Source organism: Cupressus sempervirens, chromosome 11 (assembly GCF_028749045.1).
Source record: "Cupressus sempervirens isolate cs-2001-9-10 chromosome 11, ASM2874904v1, whole genome shotgun sequence".
In the NCBI taxonomy this organism is placed as follows: Eukaryota; Viridiplantae; Streptophyta; class Pinopsida; order Cupressales; family Cupressaceae; genus Cupressus; species Cupressus sempervirens.
The window spans coordinates 605,017,858-605,040,270 of NC_143128.1; the positions used below are offsets into that span (position 1 = coordinate 605,017,858).

Sequence of the window (22,413 nt, forward strand, 5' to 3'; positions counted from 1 at the left end):
TGGTGATTATTCATTATCGTCATCATCATCTAATATAGAATCACATGAATATCATGTTTTATAGCCCACATGGCCTAGGTATTGAGGGTACAACTACAAGCACTAAACACACCAAATTTCAAATTATTATCTTTATGTGTTGATGTTTAAGTTGAATGTTCTAGAGTTGAAGAGAGAAACACACTCAATTTTTTTTTCTTTTTGTTCTTTTTTTGAATATGAAATTGTTGTCTAAATGATACAATATATTTATGTATTATTAAAACAAAAATACAAGAAAAATATGATACCAACACAACTATATTTATAAAACAAAAAATTTGTCATTATTATTTATTCTAAGCTTTTACAACTACAGCTTCTGCATATACATTTCCTTTCTTTTCTTTCATTACTATAACAAAAAGTATAATAGTTGTTACAATAGACCAACATTCCAAATGATAAATCTGCATCTACACACTTTCAATAAAATGAAACAACAAGTACATTACATTATTTTTGCAACTAGACTCTTTTTAACACTTATCATCAAAACATCACTGAGAAAAAACACTTGAGCGGAGACTCTCCCATTTATATTACACAACAATGGCTGAAGTTTGGCATAAAAAATAATAATGATAGTAATAGTATTCACTTCCATCTTCAATATTATCATAAAAACCTACAACAAAAATACACATGTAACTATGGAAATATGCTTGAAGAGAAATCCCTCTCCTCGACCATTGGAGATGTAGGTGTGATTGGAGGTCGTGAATGGAAGAGCTTTTGAAGTCGAGCATAGCAGGAAGAATGAAAGAAATACAATATCAAGAGTTTCAAACTATTATTCCTCCCCCCCCTATATTGATGCATATGCAAGGCCCCCTTTCATATTATTCCCAGGGCTAGCAGGCGTCATTAATCAAGTGCGTGGAGAAAACTTGAAACAAAACTGGGCTCAGAGAAAACCATGCGAATGTATAAGCCTTGTGTTGGTCAAAATTTCGACCAGCATGGGTCTTATATGTAAAAAAAAGAAATTTTTGACTTTACATTTCAACCACCCTAAATTTATTTAGTTGATGGTTGATATTTTTGGTCGAAAAATGATGTTAAATGTAGTAGTGAAGGGCTGCAAAAACAACCAAAGCTGCAATTTTAACAGAACTATGAGGAGGTATAGATTCATGATTTTCAGCAAGTTTGGTGATGATAACAGTACATGCAAGCAAAAGGCACATAATGAAGTTTGCAATTGTCCACAATAATTTAGGGCTTGTCCTGCGAGCCATAGTTTCTATCATCAAAGAAGTTTCTCCTAGCATTATTGAATTTAGCATTAGGCCAAATGATCCTAATCTGACAACTTCATCATATAAAATTGGAAGAGGTTCAGGACCAAAAGGCTTTCCCTTATAAACTTCTTGACCCATCCAATCTATGTCAAAGAGTAAGAAGGGGAACCACGCAAGCCATGTCAGTGCAGTTACAATAAGTAAATACAACATTGGAGAAGGGAAATCTCTGAAAGCACTAAATAGCTCCCATATGAATGTCTCATGGGTTGCTTCATCAGCCTCCTGCTCCTCATCATCTTCATCATTTTCATCAACTGGATTATGAATTTTACCTCCCACTACCTTTGCCCTCGCTTTTGCTTCTGCTTGAGCATTTGACCATCTTTTTTTAGGGGTGGCTATTACATTGAGAATGGTAGAGGCCACTAAGAGGATTATTTCTATAAAAAATGTAGACTTTAGATTAGCACAGCTGACATCACAAACCTCTATTCTTGTGAATGGAAGAATTTTATACCATTTACTATAAGAACCACTCGCAAATCCTAACATATTCCCTACTACCATAAATAGTGAGAAAAAGGCATTGGCACTCCTAGTTCATCTCTGGTTTTTTCCTGCCAAAGGAAAAGCATTTAGAAATACATATGGGTGGAGATTCAAGAGGCACTAGAATTCAGTAAAATATTTCATTCATCAAATTAAAGTCCTTCATTTAGCAAGAGAATACAATCTAGAGTTCATTTATGGTTGCCTAGTTTTAATTTCTTGTGGCTATTTGTGAAGAGCAAAATTTGCTCATGGAAACACTATATTAAGTCCTTGAATGATAGGGAGATTCAGAATTCTTCCCTCAAAATTTGCACTACTTAGCCCATGAAAATGAACAACTTTTACGTTGGAGTGAAATTCCCTATGGACAATGTCCCTCTCCAAGGAATGCAAAGAAATCAGACCTTTCTGGGATACAATCAATGAAATATAAACCAAGTATGGATGTTCTTTTTGGCAAGTCTCTCCATTGAGAAAAGAAACTGCATTTGTAGTAGAGGAGTCTTTAATGGGTACACACTAGAATATAAAAAATCCAAACCTATCTAGCACTGCCTTTGATGAAATATGTACTCCTAACAAGAAATGCTCGACATAAGATAATGGGATATAGCCTTTGATGAGCATAATTATTCAAATTACAACCATCACGAGCTAAATTTTAAAACTCTATAACCATTAATGAAATCTAATGATAAACCATAGGAAATTATTGGCTTCAACCAAAGCCTCTTTAAATGTGGTATGGAAACAATTTCAAAGACCTATGATGAGCTATGGTAACAAAATATTTTGCTTGACAAAATTTTTGAAAGCAAAAACAATTAGTACATCCCTTTGTAAATGGTAAATAAAAAATATCCCATAGGTAAAACTTTCTCCAAAGGGAATAAATATAGTTGATTGCGGATTAATATAGTAATAGTTTCATGAATCTAAACATTAGTCTCCGTAGATTAAAAATTAATCACCTCACCATCCTGTAATGGCTGATCTTAACAGAGACATTCTGTAAACATATACTTCCTTCAAGGTCTATTATATGCATGGCTAAGCTAAGGAGGTTTTCCCAGACAACCCTTCATGGAAAAGTCTTGAACATTGGGCATTGAAGATTTAAAACCTCGACAGGTGGGAAATGTCAAAGTTTTGCATTAATCAAAAAGGTTTCTTTCTCTAAACATTTGAGTTATTTTATACATGGTACTTTTTGTTGGAAATTTTCTATAAATGGTCATGTTCAAGCGGGATTGGAGCTAACACCAACATAGGAAAAATGTCTGCAAGTTGACCATTACCATGACCAATACTACAAGATGACATTGAAAAAAAGAGAGGGGAAAAAGAAATGTAGCTCAAAAAGGTTGTAAGTAAGGCCTTAACCATCATCTTAAACATAAACTTTCTAGATACCATTGCAACAAATAGCAAAACAATATAAGCATGACATACCTGAAAAATCTGCGAGGATTGCCCTGCAAGGCCCTTGAAGCATATTGTTGGCAAGATCAAGGAGCCAAAACCCCAATACAAAAATAGTAATAGCTCTTGGCCTGTATGAGATTCAATCACCAAACATACATCCCAAATCTGCTGAAAATCCAATGAGCATAACTGCTATTACCACAATGCATGCTCCCATAACTATAAATGGCCTCCTTCCCCTAGAGTACTCACATCTATCACTATAATTCCCCACTATTGGTTGCACAAACATGCTAGAAATAGGGCCACATAGCCATATATAACTAGCCCATGTATGAGGAATACCTAAAAACTACACATAGGCGTCAGTAAGGAGAGCTGTAAAGCCCATCCAAATTGCATCCCTGTTGCCATTGATGCAACCTCGCTAGAGTTTTCAGAGGAACTCCATTCTTCACTTTTCTTCCCACACGAAAAATTCTATTCATGATTAAAACAATCCCACCAACTCCAAAAAATTGGTATCCGTATGACAAATAATAGCAATTTTTCAATGAAACTCACAGTCAATTACTATGGCGATAAAAGAGGTTTCAAATGACGGATATGCCAATAACATTAACTATTGCATGAACCTAATGATTCCAGATTATATATATATATATATATATATATATATATATATATATATATGATGTCTTGTGATTCACGTGTGAGCATGTCACTATAGTCTTTGTGATGTATATTGGAGCTACTTACTATGTATGTGATGTATGGAAAGCTAATTAACTTGTGTACCTGTGATGTGTATGAGCAAGTTTTTGTATATGAGATAGGTGCTCATTATAATCACGATGTGTGTGATTTGTGATATGATCCTTATGAATATGTGTAAGTTGCTACAAATAATGATAGGTGACGGTAGAGATAAAAACATCACCTGAATACAATGAGTATCTTTATTAGTATCTTTATTTGTGATGGGACTAAGTTCACACTTAATTAATAATAATATTGGATGGTTGGTAATGTCCTGCTATAGCATTCTTTTAGATTATTGGGTTTTTATTGCCCAATCCTGAATAATTTTCAAAAAAACACAAAAATTAAATCTGAGATGTGTGGCAAGATTATCCAACACAATCTCAAATCTAGCTTAAACACATTTGATTTTGACAATCTCTAGTATTCAATGAGGAATAGCAAGCTCGAAAGAAGATACATTAGATTTGAATACACAGAAATCGATTCTTGGAGCCAATAACATAGCAGAAGCTAAGGTTGTGCTTAGGTCTAGTTACCAAAGTTAATCACAATTGTAAAATTGCATTTAGAAGGACATTGTCTTATCATGACAAATGTTGTCCTAGGGGAGATTTTACTACTAGAGAATTAACAAAGTGATGGAGATCCTCTCAAGTCTACTTGCAGCATTCTAAAGTTTCAAAATATTATGGTAAAAAAAGAGGGAAGCATGGATGCAACCCAACTTTCTAATGTGGCCATCGAGTCAAAGGATCACATGCATGCAATGACCTTCATGGACCTAAGGAAAATCAGTGCCAAGGATTGGTGAGAAGATAGGCAAGTACACAAGTCAAATACAAACATTGCTCGTAATCCTCTACAGAGTGGTAGATATCTTGTGTGGAAGAAATTGTGATCTCAAAAGGGATACCACATTCAAAGGTGCTTTTGGATGCTTGGAGGTGGCTAGTGAATACCACCTTTCCACTGACAGTGTTCGCAAATTTCTCTCTTTGGGCCACAAAAGAATTGATTGTATTTTTGGGGAAAGTTTCCTAGAATAGATTGAAAAAAATGAAATTCAAAACAAATGAAATCATGCATAAAGTGTCCATTATGTTGGGGGATGACTATCTTATGGCAAAAGGCAGATACCGCTCAAATGTGGAAATTACATCATTGTTTATGGGGCAGTGCTTGGAATTAGATACAACTACAAACATGAGAAGGGTCATTGAACTTGGAAGCAATAGCTAGAAACTATTTACTATTCCCAAGCTATTGTCTATTTGCAATTCTATATTAAAACAACAAATAAAACTAAGGCCTCACAATGTTACAATTCACTACCTTGTTGTAAATTAACTTTCTAGAATGATGACATGGTGAGTAGACCCAAGTGGGGGTATATATTTTACAAATTAAAATGTCCATAACTATCCAAGCTACTATTACAAATTCAAGTAACAGTATGAAAGAAACATTTCTACAAATGCAGGAATGAAGTACGAAAAAGGGCTAGACCTAAACCAGTGCATTCTTCAAAATTCATCATGTCAACAGGAAAAAGATCATATAATGTATCTCACTGAACAGATAAGCATGCAAGCCTAAAACCCAGAAATCAAAAAGCTTTGGCTTAGCTTAAAAAGTTACAACACAAGAACACAAAGTAAACAAGAATTTTCCTGGAGGACTGGAAGTGATACAAGAGTTATGTGAAAATTTGACAAAAAATAGTTGAAGAGTTGGAAATCAAGAAATGACCTAGATCTGTGCTCGAAAGCATTCTTGATCCCACTAATCCAAGTAGTAAAATTATTAAGTTTGTACTACTTAACAATCACAAGGTTTCTAATGCAAAAGTAAAGATCTGCAGTATGTTAGTGCCCAGAAGCAATAAATACACCAGCCCATAATAAGAATCTATTTGTTTCCATATCTTACATATCAGTACTGACTCACTGAGTTATTAGTAGAAAATATCAAGGACTACTTAAGTCGATGGCACTAAGTTTGAAAATTTAAACAGAATACCCATAGCTATGCATATAAAAAACTTACTGAGGTTGTGTGGATATATCCATGGAGTTGCTGGTTTCTCAGGTTAACTATGTTGGATAGTAAAAATGTTTTTTAGAATTTTTTTCACAAGTTTGAATCTGTCAGAACTAGCAGCCACTAATTTATTATGTCAAATCAACGTACCCAACATCTAGTAGATAAATGTGCAATACAATTTGTGTGCTATTCACATTAAATTGTACAAAAATGATCCCTTAATTGAGGACAAAGTATCTTTTAATGAGTACATCAGATATGTTGGTTTGATTTTTTGCGAATCAAATTTTCTTAGGATCATAAAAAAAATCAGATGAGAAGTTTCTGATAAGTCATAGGGCTTTAGGTTTTGGCATAGTATATTTTGATACCTTTGAAAAATCTGTGAAAAGCCTTAGGTTTGGTCCTTTTAAGTTTTTCCTGGCATGAAAATTTAAAAAAAAAAAAAAACAAAAACAACAAGGAGTGAATATTCTTTTCCCGCCTGCTTGATCGTCGTTTTTAAGTCTTTTGAAAAAGGGGTTTTAATCTTGTCGTATGATCTGATTTGAATCTATGGTTGTCGCATGTTCGCTATGACAAGATGCTCGTATGTTACGCATAGCGAGGTAGCAACCATCAAAGAATTATGTGTGATACTGAAAAGTGGAGTCTGGTGTTGCAAAATGTGTTGGCGAGAAGATCTATTGACCATGTGCTATGTCCCAGACCAGTCAGTTTCAAGAAGAAAGGCACGTGGAAATATTTGCAAGTGGTGTCACCGGAGTTTAATTTTATCCGACAATTCTCCAAGTCGCTAACTGAAAACACTTGTGACTTGCCAGTGGTGATATAGCGAATGCCCAAATTTTCCAAAGATGACATCTTTCTGAGATCATAAGTAGTTCTAAGGATCCCGAGGAAGATATGGTGCATGTTTCACTTTTGTCCCTCTGCAGGTTATTATCTTTTGTAGTTTCTTTTTTTGGGTGTTATTTTTAAAGTGCTTACTGGAACTCGCCATATCGCTAGCCAGATTTGTGGTTTATATGCCGGTAGCAATGTAGCGATTGCTTAGAAAATGGTAATGTAACTAAAAAATCTTCAAAGGTGGGCCCTGAATGAGTGACATGATAAGGCTAAGTTGTGCAGATCAAATTACATGGTGGTGTGCTGTTGAAATATCTTTGAGCCAAAAAACTTTGATTCGTCGAAGCTTACCATGTCGCTAGCCGGATTGTTGGTTTTTTTGCCGGTAGCGACATAGCGACCCACTTGAAAGTCATAAACACAGCAAGGCCCAAGACATGTGATGTCATCAAGAGATTTAAAAATATATATGTGCCAGCATGTTGAGCCAGCTCAGCGACAGTGGTATCATGGACCCACTTCTCGTGTATAAAGTACAAAGATTTCTGATCATGAGATCGAGCCAGGATCAAAGGCCATCGTTAGCTCGCTATGAAGAAGTGCTTGGAAGTTATGCATAGCGAGTTGGCAAGTGGTGGCCCTCCACTATTGCAGTAAATTGCTGATCGCAAGATCAAATCTAGATCGACGATGCTCATTAACTCACTATGAAGAGATGTACAATAAATAAGTATAGCGAGTTAATGAGCAAGGGACCCACCATTGTGTTCTTAAAGGTTGTTTCAATTATCTGCCACACAATTAAAGTAAGACCAGTGGTTATCGCTAGCTCGTTGTGGAAAGGTGCTCGAGAGTTATGTATAACGAGTTAGGGAGTTGATGACACGTGTTCATGGTCATCTGTGGGCCCAGTTTGAAGCGCCAGCCTTGAAGGAAAGGTATAGATGGAGGTATTTCATTGGTTTGACTGCCAATGTGTTAAGAAGAAAGCTAAGTCAGCCTAGTTGTCATTCCCAGGTCAGAGGATTTTTCATGGATCAACGACGCAAGTTTAAAAAAGAAAATGTGATGCCACTCTGTTTTTCTATCCTGCACATTTATGATAAATGAAAGTTTCGCGTGTGGAAAAATTAGAGTATAATACAGGAGATTTTCATTAATTCCCGTCCCACGCGAACAAAGATTGCAAATTTTCTTAGCACAAGAGCCTATTGATTTTGTCGTGTTAAGCTTGGTAAGAACATGAAAACTATTCCTCAGTTGTTCAAGATTAATTATAGAGGTTCAGAGAAGAACAAGTTTAGCAAGTCAAGTAAGTACTCATACTATAACCTCTGTGGCATTCCAGTTCTCTCAATATTGTCAAAATGCCTCCTAAGAAGCCATTTTCTGGGCAAATTAACTATATGGATAGGAATGTTCATGATGATTTATTAGAATTACTCCCAGAGTCTACTGTAGAGCCTGCACAAGTTAAAAAATTGATTTCCTTAAACCCTAGGCTTAAAATTGCGGATGGCCTGTATGACAAGGGGAATTGGGTAAGGGATGCAACAACTACTCAAACTGGTCTTATCCTATTTAAAAAGTGGTTTTCAGAAAGGAAGTTGTTTGTCCCACATGCTAATGTCTGGAATTTTGATTTGGGAAAGTTAGTAGTCCCAAGTGTTTTCATGGATTATGATTTTCTTGAAGCCATTGCTAAGAATTATGGCCAAGCCATTAGGGTTGTAAGAAGAAAGGATGGTGTGCCTCTAGTCTCGATTACTCCTGAAGAAATTAGAGAGGTTTTTCACCTGGAACCATTATCAGATTACCATGTGCAAATCAATCTGCTAGAATTAGAGAATGAATATAAAGCAAAGAAGGATGTAATCAGGGGAGGTGCACTGAGGGCACATATTGGTACAATAGGAACTTCGCCAGTAATTACTGCAGCCTCTAGAGAGCCTTTTAAGAAGAGTCTTTTTACTTCTCGGGCTGTAGAGATATACAGGACCTTATGCCGAGTTTTTGGTGAAGATGAGCAAGAACTTATGCCCATTGGTTTCATGTACATGATGGTTCAGATTGCTTGTTATTTTTGATTTTGCTTCCTTTTTGGCTGAAGAAATTCACATTGGTTTAGTTGGGATTGCGAAGGGCAAGTGGAAAAAACTTTTGGTCACTACTCTCTATTAATGCATATGTTTTTGTTCAAAGGAGTGACATATTTTGGTAATGACATGGAACTAAATAGAGAGGAGAATGGGGAAATACTGCCAGTCCAGTTGTGGAGTGCAGATATGACCTAAGATGCAAGTAATGCTAGTTTTGTTAGATTTGATAGATATTTTGCTTCTAAGCTGAGGTGCCTTATATTGAGTGACAATCCCAGAATCCTTAAAGCACTAATGAGTCTCATTAGGCCTATGGATAACCCCCATGACTTGAAAGTTTCACATAATTGGGGAGATATAATCCCTTATTCTATTTCTATTGTTTTTAGAATATATGGTTTTAAAGGGAGTCCTCATGTTTTTCCTTACCAAGTACCTTTGAAGGTAGGAGTGGTTGAAGTTTTGTGGTAGTTAGGGGGAGTTGAAGAAATGTTTTTGTTGAAAAGGCAATTAGGGTCAATTTTCCCTACCTGCACAGTGGCCCATTAGTTTGTGATTACAAAAGGGGGATGGCTCTTTTTGCATAAAATTTTGGAGCAGTATATGATAGCTGTCTCTCATCCCCATTTTTGTGATTCTGAGGGATATTTCAATCAAATGTTGAGGCATAGAATCAAGTTGGGACCAGTTAGGCACGATTCTTATTATCTAGAGGACATTATAAGAATGAATTCTCATTGCAGGAGCATGAAACTAAAAAGAAAAAGTGGAGAGTTTATTCCCGGGTCTTAGAATTCATTCATTAATTTGATAATAAATACGATCCTTTAGATAATGCTATTACAGAGGCTGACAAAATAAGCAAACTCATGAATACCTTCCCTGAAATAATGGAAGTCATAAATGAAAAGAAACAAATTTTTATTGATTCCTATCCTGATAAGGCCAAAGAGGTCATAAGGAGATTGGCTTTCACCCCAAATGTGGGAGCTGGTAAAATAATTGTACAAAAGAGGCCTGGGTATACTATAATTCAGAATAAAAGGGTTCCTATAGATAAGGGCAAACAAATAAAATTATCCACTAGTATAGCCCAAGAGGAGAGACCTGATGAGCCTAGTTCTAAAAGGCAGAAGGTAATAACAGAAGAAAGGCCTCAAGTTGAGGAATATTCACCAAATCAGTCCCCTCTGAGGATTGGAGAAGAACATCTCACTGGTGAACAGATTGAACAGATGGGACATGGGAAGGTATTTTTATTACTCAAGCAAAATTAGATGAGGGTAACCCTCCAGAACCTTCCCTCCCAAGTTTGGATCTAACTGTAATAGATTATAGTGGTAGGGAATTGGACCCTGTGTTAGAGCAAGCAAGTCATAAATTTTTGACTGATGATAGTTTTGTTAAATCTAGGGCTTTTCAGCAGTTTGCATGGAGGGCAAACATGAACATTTTTTAGGAGAAATGTAAAAAGATGAAAACAGAGCATCCAGAAATGGATGAAACTTCCATTCAGAACCAAACTAAAGAAGAAATGATAAAAGAATTGCAGAATATAAGCCCTGAGGAAGGGAGGAAAATGGTCAAGGAATCTAAGATTTTATTGTTGCCAAATTGGGATATTGCTAATGCTTTAGTTTTTAGTTCTGTTTCAAATAAATTGACTTTGCAAGACCAAAATAAAGAGAACTTTCAAGGCATTGTATTCGTTGAAGATCAAGTTGCATTGGTCAGTTGGTCACTGAGAAGAGGATCCAGACCCACATCATCGCAGTCAGATGACTCATGCTTGATAGGAAGCTTAATTGTGAGAAGAGTTGCTGATACGTCACATGTGCAAGCAGCATCTTGGAATGTGGAATCTTCCAAGTTTCTTTTGGATACTGCAAAGAAGGAGGAACAGGCCATGTCTGAGTTACAGGGTAAATATGAAACACTTCTTGAGGCCTATAATAGGGAGGTAAATAGGATAATTGAACTTGAAAACAAGGTAATGGGGAAGTCCACAAGGCCAAGAATAACATACCCTCGTCCTCCAGTGGAACCTTTTAAATCCACCCCCCTTGTAGAACTTCCAGACACATCTCAAAGGCCAGAATATTATACAGCTGAGGATTTTGAAGAAGAAAAAATAAGCTATGGGCTTTACATGTAGAGTTAAATACGCAATATGAGGATAAGCTTAGAAAGGCCCTAATGTATTTGGTAGATAAGATTGAATGGCCCTTGTTTTTTGATCAGTTGGCAAGAGTAATAAGTAAATGAGAGCAACTGAAAACCCATGATGAAATCCTCAAGCCTATTGTTAACAAGTGGGGAAAAAGGGAAAAAGAAATCACCTTTTTATGTGATTCAGTTATAAGGTCTTCAAATGACCATATCGAAAAATTATATGATATTGCTAATGACTTGATAGATTTTCATAATAGGAGAGCTGCTTTGCAACTGAAAATTGTTTCTTATTTGAATAAATACAAGAATAAAAAATTTGATCTATTTCCTTGTGCTTTGGATAGAAAGAACCAATTGAAAAATAAGGATGAATGGAGTAAAGAATTGGATGACCTTTTCTGCATGAGGATAAATAAAGTTGTTAATGAAAAGGGGCATGCCTGGTGGGCCACCACGACATAGGAATTGGTTAAAGTCTAGTTATTTTTTGATTCTTTGAGGCAAGAATTTGTTGGTTTTGAAAAGGAGGCTGATTATATATTAAAGAAACAAGATGATATCCTACGGTTCAGCTGGCCAGATGACATACAGTTTAACACATGGATGGCAGATATTCCTTTGGACCAGTAGTTGGAGGAAGGCAGTTCAGATAATGATAGGGAACAGGAAGATGAGGTGTAGGTCATTGACATATCAACACCAGAATTGAAGGAAGAAGAAAGTGAAAAGGAAATAGTGCCTGCTCAAGGTGAAAGTAGTGAAAACCCATAGGAACAAATTGATCTGAAGGCATCACAAGATCACCCCTCATTGGCTAGCCTGGCAGCCACGTATTCTGAGGATCTGGAATAATGAGAGACAAATCAGAAGTTGATAAGTACAACAGTAACAGGAATGGGCCTACCTAAAAGAATATTTGATATGCCCGGCATTTTGTTGTGACCTTTTTGTCTTTTGTGTAATGTTTTGTTCCTTGGACACCTGTCAATCGCATTTGCCCTTTTCTTGTTGCAACTCATATCTATATAAATGAGTTTTCAAGGCATTGTGATGGTCCAAGACTTGTGTATTTTTTTGTTTTCTTTCAAGAAGAGTACATATACAGTCGGTCCAATAGTATGCAGGGGTTTTGAGTTTGCTTCCATTGTACTTTCTGATAAGCAAATTGAAATGACAGAAATGGCAATCTATTTTGGGCATTAAATTGGTTTTCTATTGGTTATTGTATTAGTCATATGCAAAAAATAATACAACAAGGTATTTACACTATATCTATCTCATCAATTTCTGTCTCCAATTTATGGGTTTGTTTACTTTGAAGTCATTTAAATAAGGTTTATTTGGCTAAATGCAGTCTAGATGGGTTGGTTGTATGTTGGTTTTATTGTTTCTTTTAATTCAAGCGATTATATAAATGCTCCAGTAAATCAGTAGGGTTTATGAGTTCATAAAAGGGATATTGCATAAGAATGGAGATGGGTGATTGCAGTTGATTAATTCTTATACAAGTTATTTGAATTACATCTCCCACCAATAGTCAATTTCTAGCCCAATGGATAAGACACTGGTCCTATAAATCAGAAGTAAACAAGAATGAATTCTGCTGCTGCATATCAAGTCATCTTATAAAATCAAAATTATTTCAATCTTGTTCAAGAATTATAAATGCTGGTCTCAACTCATTTATATTTAATTCCTGAGTCTTAGGTAGCTGTTATTTCTAGGAATATTTGTAAATTTTAGGAGAATTATGACCAGATCTACTGATAAGGGATGTGTATAAGTTTGAGAGCATTGGAGAATTGAAGTGAGCTGTGTATGGATGTGAAGGTAACAGATGAGAATCATAATGAAACTAAGATAATTTCATACACAGTTGCATTAGAATTATCCCTAGGTATACCCGCCTTGGTTTAGCAGAGCTAGAAGAGTAGGAAACCATCGTTTGGTTTTGTTGCAGTTGGGTTATAGTGATTCATTCATATAGTTGATATTGGGAATTGGCTAATCCCTAGATTGTGTGAGTCATTTCACTATGATATTAAGCATTTTGTTGCTTGATAGTTTCAGCAGTTTGAAACACCAACAAGATACACGCTACTCCTAATCATTCAAAGCACAAGCATGAGGGAAAAATGAATAATTATTTATAGCAGGACTATCTATGAGAGAATATAACACAGCTTCAAGAGTATGAGATGTGTCTTTAACCAGAGATGATAAAGAAAATTGCTTCTTTTCTTCTTCTTCTTTCTCCCACACAAGCATACCCATCTGCACGTCATCTGCTAGAATCACTACATTGCATTTTCTGTTTTGGAGAAATAGTTCCTTAAAATGGTACTTCTAGATTACACCAGGAAAGCTTGTATAACTTATAACAATGCATCTCGTATAGTTTCCTCATAGTATTTACATTGTTGGGGCTCCAAACTCTACAATGAAGTTCTTTTGAAAACTTGGAAGCTAAGCTTCCTTTCTTCTTTAAATAAAGTAGTGAAAAAGACTCCTGACTCAACAAGGTCATGTTGTGGATGCAAGCCATATAGAAAGATGAAAATATACTACTAGAATGAAGAGGAAAGGAATGCAGATATAGATGTTCTACAATATATCAATCCTCCCAAAGATTGAGTTCTTTTTTAATGTCTTGCAAAGCAATCTACAGTAAAATGGCCACAAACCTGTGTGAATGGGTCTATATCAAATTCTGTCAGAGGTAATGCTGCTAATTTGAGTGAAAAAGCAAATGGTAGCAGCTATGGCATATTACATTCTTTGTTTCCGATCCAGAGTTTTCCAACACCAAGACATCTCGAGATTCCCTGCATGCAAAAGAAATACAAAAAACGAATAGTGCATTATATCAGAAATATAAATTTTCCATAGCTTTATCCTTGCACTTAAATATATGCTAACCCTGAACCTAAACATCATCTATAAAACAACTTTGTGACCTGAAAGAATTAATAGTGGCTCTATTTTTTAAATTGCGATGAGTAGAAGAGAAAGAGATAATGTAAAAGCATTGAATAGCTTTGGAATCCGCCTCTACAACTTTCTGATAGATAACAAACTTGGAATGATATCTAATGACCAGATTCTTACCTCCTTTCTCCTCTCCTGTTGACCCTACACCAAACTCCTGCTTATTGTAATCACAGTGCGCCCCAAAACAAAATTAACACTGTCGTGACCTTTTTTCTTATGTTCTGAAGGTCAAAATTTAAACAATTTTAACATAGTCAAAATTTGGTCAAAATTTCAACCATATCGGGCCCATTATTTCAAAAAAAGTTAATTTAACAACCCAAATAGGCCTTTGGTCAAAAATGTTGGTCGAAAATGGGGGCCTAATGTACTAGTGATTGATCAATCTGTCATCTTTGATAGACCTTCCACAATCAGTAAGCTTTGTCCTTAGTTCATTCACCTTGATGATGAAATCCTGTATTGAATCCAATGACTTAGGATCTAAGGAGACAAGCTCATCTTCAATTTTAAAAAAATCCTCTTTAGACACTTTACCATATAGGCTTTTGAGGGTATCCCAAGCTTCCTTGGATGTAGAACACTTCTTAATTTGATACATGATCTTATCATCAACCCCCAAACATATATCACCTAGGGCTTTCCTATCCATTGCTACCTAAGCTGAAATATCACTTGCTGGTTTAGGAAGAGTACTATCTACATATTGTGAAACTCCATTATGCATTAAGTGATACCACATTTTGATGGACCATGTAGCATAGTTATGTAGAGTTAATTTTGGAAACTTAAAATTTTCTATAAATAACGCTCTTTAAAAAAAATAGAACTTGTTTTCGACTCCAGATGTGTCCGTACGGAGCATTTGAAGTTGCAAAATATAGGATTATGCAGATATAGTCACCAAAAAATGTGAATTTTGAAAAATCCTTGTACAAAAACTAGAAAAGAGCTACACCATTGAAAAGTTTAGGAAATTTTACCCAATTTAAAAAAAATCGCACCTAATTTGGAGTCTGAATGTCCGAGTTATGACCTCCCAAAGTCAGACTAGAAAATCAAAAATCAATTTGGAGAGGGGTTGCATCAGCAAAAGATGGGGTTAAATTTGACGGTCATACGACTGTTGCAACAATTCAAATTGGCCCTAGAATGACGGTTAGACGGTCATCAAATTTAGGCCCGTGAAATTGATGATGTCAGTCATATGGATTAAGACGCTAGTTGTATGGATCCATATGATCATACTGTACAGACAGGTGGAAAAAAAAATGACGTGTCTCCTGCGTGTTCGCTGATGTGTCACCACCTGTAATGCTGGCTTAGATTTGACATAGGCGTGATTGGATTTGCCACATGGGCGTGAGCCGGCTGCTGTTGCTGTGTGTCCTTTGCAGATTGGTCCATGTGTTTGAAGGAGCAGATGACATGGCGTCTGTGTTAGTCCATGTGTCTGGCCGCATGTTCCCTGACTCTACTGTGTGGACTTTGCAGGCTAGTCGTGGCGTCCTCACGTGACATGGTGGAGTGATGCGTGGCACTGAGTTTGTTGTTCGTGTGGCGGATAGTTATTGGCTATACAAGGCGGGTTTGTAGTGTGGCATTTGACTCAAATAGAGTGCTAATTGCTTACGCATCCGATTGCAGTGGTGGCCAGATTATCATACGACTACCAATTTTTTAAACTTTTACGATGTCGGATTGATGTGCGTGGGGGCCAGAATTGTTATTTCTGTTGTCAAAAAACTAAGAAGGGCTGGCAAGGGTTTTTCATATATCCCACGTGCATGGGATTTGTGCTAGGGAAGGTTTTTTAAAACCTGAATGCACAATGCTAAGACAACAAAGGCCGCCGGTACAGGGAAGGCTCAGTCGGGGAGGTATATGCCAAATTTTGTGAGATATACTTGTTGGTTAGAGAGCACTCGCTTGATTTCACAAAGGTGTACGACCCGAATTTGTAGAGGCCGTAAAATGGTGTATGGCCAGAATTTGCAGAGGCTGAAAAATGATACAATATGTCCATAGATTTGTTAAGGCCGAATATTGAATGAACCCACCAATTAAAATAATACCCTACGAAATAAATAAATATTCTGAAAATGCAGAGCCAGGATCTAACAGCTCGGTTCTACAAAAAAATTTATTTGCAACTAGCCCAATTGGGCAAAAAATTCAAATTTTTTTTTTGAAAAATACAGAGATTAAATTAAATCAGATCAATTGAATGATCATACCCGATTTGCAAATCGGTGCCTTCGGGTGCCAGTTTGCAAAAAAATTTTACCTCATGATCAACTTTCGCCCAACATAGGCAAATTTATAGTCGATCTTCATCGAATCAATATTCTGGACGCAATCGCGAGGTCAGATCTAGCTCTAGACACTCTCAATTTTTGCGGATTCTCCGGATTTAGGTTGAGGTGCTTAAGCATGAACAGTCTCAAATGATTACTTGATAAGAATCTCCCGAGCATTGATACCATGTAAGAATTTGGCTTAGGCCAGAATTCACCCAAGACCAAGGAACTCAAACACAAGCACAACAGTAGACTAAAGAGAGAGTATGATCAGAATGATGATATATTCATTCAATATGTCATATGCAAGTACACTAGGAGTGCCTGTATATGAAGGCCTCTGGAGAGCTTTTAGAATGCATAGAATTCAGCATCATGATAAGTCATACAACCAAGCAGATGTCCACCAGATATGGATTATCCTCCATTAAGCACAGAAGTAAGTGTGATGATGTGAGGATAAGCCTACAATGGTGTAGCACACAAATCAGTGGTGTAGACAACATGTGCTAAATTAAAAGTGCGAATATCTATGTTGTCTACATGACAATTCAGTGAATGATGCAAACTCTAGTGTTGTAGACACCATGTGCTGAATTAGAGTTGCGTACTTCTGTGAGAGTACACAAACTCCTAAGTGTCTCACCTAAATAAATAATAAAATAATGCATTAACTTAAGTAAACTTAAGTAAGTGTAAATAGTAAATACTTATTTACACCAATAGACTTTACTAATATTGGGAAAAATAAAGTAAATACCCAATATTAAAAGTGGGTCAATGAGAGTTTGGTAGCACAGGATGTTAGCACATGGTTTATGTAATACTACTTGATGGTTTTATGGGAGCTTCCTTCTATAAATGTAACCACAAGGGTAGTTGTTGATGTGCGACAAGTTCGCTAAGGTAGCATTTGTGAAGGTTGAAAGCATAGTTTTAGTAAACATATTTGTCTTTCAAAAGGAGTGATAAAGAATGACTCATAATTACCAGAATGAAGAACAAACTTAACTAGCTTTTGGAAAGACTATCATGGGATTGATAGATTTCCTCTGAAATGTGAGGTACAAATCCCTCCTAAAAGATATTTCATGAATTAAATGTAGATTATGTCTTTAACCTAAAGACATGAAGGTTGTTGACATTCACTCATTGATGTAATTTTAGATATGAATAGTTAGGGGATAAACCAACAAATAACCAACATACCATTCACTAGATCCTCCCCATTGCAAAGAAATCAAAGGGACTGAAATATCTCAATCTACAGAACATGAGTAGACAAACCAATAGATTCATTTAATTGACATGACAATACATAACATTATTCAAAATATGAATGAAATAACCACATGACCAATTTCAACTAGAGAAATAAATATTCAAACCTTAAGACCTGATATATGTAAATTCTTCTTTATTTCAAACACATAATTTGATCATCTATGATCTTCCCAATGGCTCCTGCTCCCGCCTGCGCGACGTTTCAAACTCCTGCTCCCGCCTCTTGCTCCTCGGCCAGTGTTGGTGTGAAGGTTGCCCCTCCTTCTGCTACAACCTGGTTCCATGCTGCATTTGCTCACATGACACTCACCTTGGTAAATCTTGTCGTGGCTCCCACTCAAGAGCTTGCTTCTGATCGGGTTCCTATGCCTAGCGTTGTTCAAAATCTTGCACCTGGGTCTAACCTTGCTGCTCGTGTTGGGGCTCATTTGGCTGTCTCTCTTGCCCTTCATCCTCTGGTGGCTATCGGGGATTCTTCTCCTATTGCATCAATGATTTTTGTGGGGAGATCAACTATTTCCTTTCCAAATGTGGTTGCATTTGAAGCAGGTATTGGTGCTCTTGTTTGGAAGTTGGGGTCCCGTACGACAGTGCCCTCTGTTAGTCATTCGGTGGTGCCTGTTCTTGTAAGTAAACCGATTGAGATTCAATTTGATTTAGATATTGCTGATGAGGTTTTGACATATGTGGAAGATTACTCTTTCACTGCTACTATTTTTAGGTTTAGGGGTTTTTGGCCTTCTCTTTCAGCTTTGCATGCTTGGATCTCTAAATTCTGCGAACCAATCATTTCAAATTCATCTCAGATTTACCCTATGGCAAGGGGTTTTTTTATTGTAAAATTTGCTAATGCTGATGACAAAAATTCCATCCTGGGATGTGGCTTCTCTTGGGAGGAAAGGTTCCCCGTAATGGCTAAGCCTTGGTATCTGACGTTTAATCTGAATACTGAAACCTTCAATAAGATTCCTCTTTGGGTTCAGTTGCCCAACCTCCCCCTTCACCTCTGGCTAGATTCAGTCTTGGAGATTGTGGGTGAGGCCCTTGGGGATTTCTTGATGGTTGATGCAGCTTCCTCCAACATTTATAGGACAACGTATGCCCACATCCTTGTGGAGATTGATGTCTCCAAGGGGCTTCCGGAAAAGATAAAGTTGGCTTCTCTTCATGGGTCTTGGATTCAACTTCTTGATTATGAGGGTATCTCCTTTAGATGCAGGAAATGTCATATGACCGGCCATCTAGTGGCGCATTGTTCCTATGAAAAAGTTCATTCAAAGAAATCACCTTCTTGGTGGATGGGGGTTTTAGATGATCACTGTACTATTCAGAAAGTGTCCATAGTGGTAGATGAGTCATATTGTTCTTCTCTTGTTGATTCAGATGAGGTTTCGGTTACTGCCCCTGGCGATTTGAATGTTGTCCCTTCAACTATTGACACTTCTCTTGCTGATGACTCTTCTCCTACTGCTGACTTTGTTGATGTTGTCCCTTTGGCAGATTTGAGTCAGAAGGTTGATGTTGGCCCTTTTTCTGCCACTAACTCTGGCCAGAACTTTGTTGTTGGTGTTTTTCCTGGAGTTGGGGTTTTGGGGGTTAGTGGGGATTGAAAAAACGCTACTGGGAATGTGGAGGATGGATGGACATTAGTTAAAGGGAAAAAAAAAGGAAAGTCCACCAAACCCTCATTTGATATGGCCTTAAGTTCTCAAAAGTAAGGACCAAAAGGTAAATCTTGATGGTCTTTGGTTTCTTGGGTTGTTTGCCCTCTTGTAGGGAACTTGGGTGTGTCCCTCTAATTTGTCAGGTGGTTTTCCACAGTTGTGTTATGGTCATCATTGTATATCTTTCTTCTCCCTTTGTACAAGGCTTTGGGTCCTTTCAAAACCTATTTTTACTTAATCAAAACATATAATAAGAACAACCACATGATCATTTTCCCTTACTATCATGTCAAGCTAACTAGAAAAACAAAGCAAAACATACTAATTCCCTCCTATGTCCATTACAATCAATACAAAAAAATGTTTCCCACTCCCTGTAACCTCATGACTATCGGAAAAGGAACCCTTTACAAATTTAATTTTTTACAATAAATAACATTTCTCAATTCTATTTTGACAGTCCCCTAACTACTTCTTGGAAAACTGACCACCTTATATATTTTTCCTCACTTGATAAATCATCATGTTACCCTTTGATAATTCATGCCTTTTCCTTTTATTAATACTCCCACTCATAAGATATTGTGAAATAAGATGATTTTATTAGGAAGTAGCTGCCAACTGTCACTATTAGAATTTTTGTCTGCTTTGAATAGGCTACCATCTCTCACCCATAACTTAATCACTTGCACAGTAATCAAATATGGCTTCCTTTTTGGGACACGTAGAATTGAAGAAATGCCCATAAGGTGGATTTTTCTGAACGAGAAATCTTTTGTTGACATTTCTAATCCATGTGCCCTTTTTTTCAGTTTGAAGATCAACTCGCCATCTTCACCATAGGATAATTCTAATGTCGCATTGCATTCCTGACACATTTCATTTACACCTCCCATATGCTATGAACTCTAGTTCTATAAACATCTATAAACATCAGCTTCCCTTATTAGGGAGTTCTTTTATCTTATATCTGTGTGTTGGCATATTATCAAACATTTCGTAGTCCTCCAAACTCTTGAAACATCGAGATGGTCTCCTTATTCATAAGAAATGATGTTTCTTAGTTCTCCATTACCAGTATCTCTATTGCATGATGATACATAATTCCTACAATTTTTAAAGTAAATATATGGAAATCATAGTCACTCAAACTATTTTCACGTCAGTTTGTCACTGATATTTTACCAAACATTTCAAACACATTTCTCTGCTACGTGGCATTCTCATAATGGGGTTGTGCTCCGCAATCAGTTTGAACTGATTATTGTTTGACTCTCTTTTTCATTGCGTGAGGAGAACCCTGGCATTTTGTCAAACACATCACATGAATTATCTACACTTCCACGTTTTGCCTTGATCGAAAACCCAACCAAGTCTCTGACTTGAATTTGTTAACCAAGCCAACTAGCAGGTCCTGCCAGATCTTTTTCGTGCATCAACAATATTAGAGACGTTGTGATATAAGTTTGATACCAGTAATTTTGACTTGCGTAGTGCCATATGCCTAATCTTTATTTATATTTTGTAATACACTCTTCGGAGTCATTTTAATGGCGTCATTACTATCACATTTGGTTTTTTAACCCATCGACATTTTGTCAAACAAAAAACTTATCTGCTTCCTCTGTTTTGGATTGACTGTAACTAACATTTGAATGCCTTTCCAATTTGTATGCACTTTCCACATAAGCATAGTTTACACTCTTAGGGACGTCGCCAATGCTCCGTCCACATCCTCAATTAATATGAAGAGGACATTTTAATGGATTTTTGATATTACTACTCTTTCATCCCAATGATCGGGACATGTTTTTAAGATTGTAATGTCTTGGATAAGTGGTTCAAGCGTCAGCCCAATATTTCCAATAGAATTGAATGATTTTCAATAAAGCTCTTGATTAATTATGAATCATTTGACTAATGGAGCTTTTGGTGTTCTTCCAATGTTCCTCTATTTGAATACTTAAAATGGGGTGCTGAAATCCTCACACCACACATCACTAAGATTTTCAACAGTGTCAATAGAGAAGGTTTCCCTATAAAATGGACTACAAGTGTGGTGATCCCACTCCACAAAAGTGGAGATATAAACAATCCTTCTAATTACCGAACCATCATGATCAATCCACTATTTGGCAAGTTATTTGGTAGTTTGGTAGAACAAAAAATCAGCAACTGGGCTGAAACAGAAGGCAAACGTGCAAAAGGGCAAGCAGGCTTTAGACCGAAACACTCTACTATAGATCACGGCATCACTCTCAGGCATTTGATAGAGAAAGTTTGGGACACTCCGGGGAACGAGGCTTTTTGTTGTTTCGTAGACTTTAAAAAAGCTTTCGACACAGTGCCACGTAATAAACTATGGGATAGAATGGTAGAGCTGGATGTCCCTAAAGAACTTAGGTCAGCGGTTTACAGATTATATGAGCAGGTCAAAGCTAAAATCAGAACGACAGAAGGGATATCAGAAGATTTTGACAGCAACATCGGGTTAAGCAAGGTTGTCCGCTTTCTCCAACGCTATTCGGGCTCTATATTGACAAGTTAGAAGAGTGGATAAACAAGACCAATGGTGAAGGGGTGCAGCTGGCCCACTTCGTGATAAGATTGCTCTTATATGCAGATGATCTCATAATTCTTGCTAGAACAGCTAAAGGTTTGAAAGAGCACTTGAAAGCACTAGAATTTTTTTGTCATGAGGTAGGAATGCAAGTTAACACTAGCAAAACCAAAATTATGATCTTCTCACTAAAGAAGAATAGGGGCATACAAGACAAGTTTCTGTTTGAAAATAGCCCCCTTGAGATTGTGGAAGAGTACAAATACTTGGGCATCGATTTTCATAACAAACTCAACTGGGATACTTGTAGATCGAAAAGGATCCAAGGGGGCTGGAAGGCATTATACTCTTTACAAAACAAGTGCAGGAACGCAGAATTATGGGATTGGACGACCATGAAAACTCTGTTTGGTTTGCTGGTCA

The 22,413-nt window shown here is 36.8% G+C and overlaps 1 pseudogene; it reads right to left on the reverse strand.

The window, feature by feature from the left end:
- Nucleotides 1–1,100: 1,100 nt before the first annotated feature.
- On the reverse strand, nt 1,101–3,751 carry LOC149531136 (sucrose transport protein pseudogene; annotated as a pseudogene).
- Nucleotides 3,752–22,413: the final 18,662 nt, after the last annotated feature.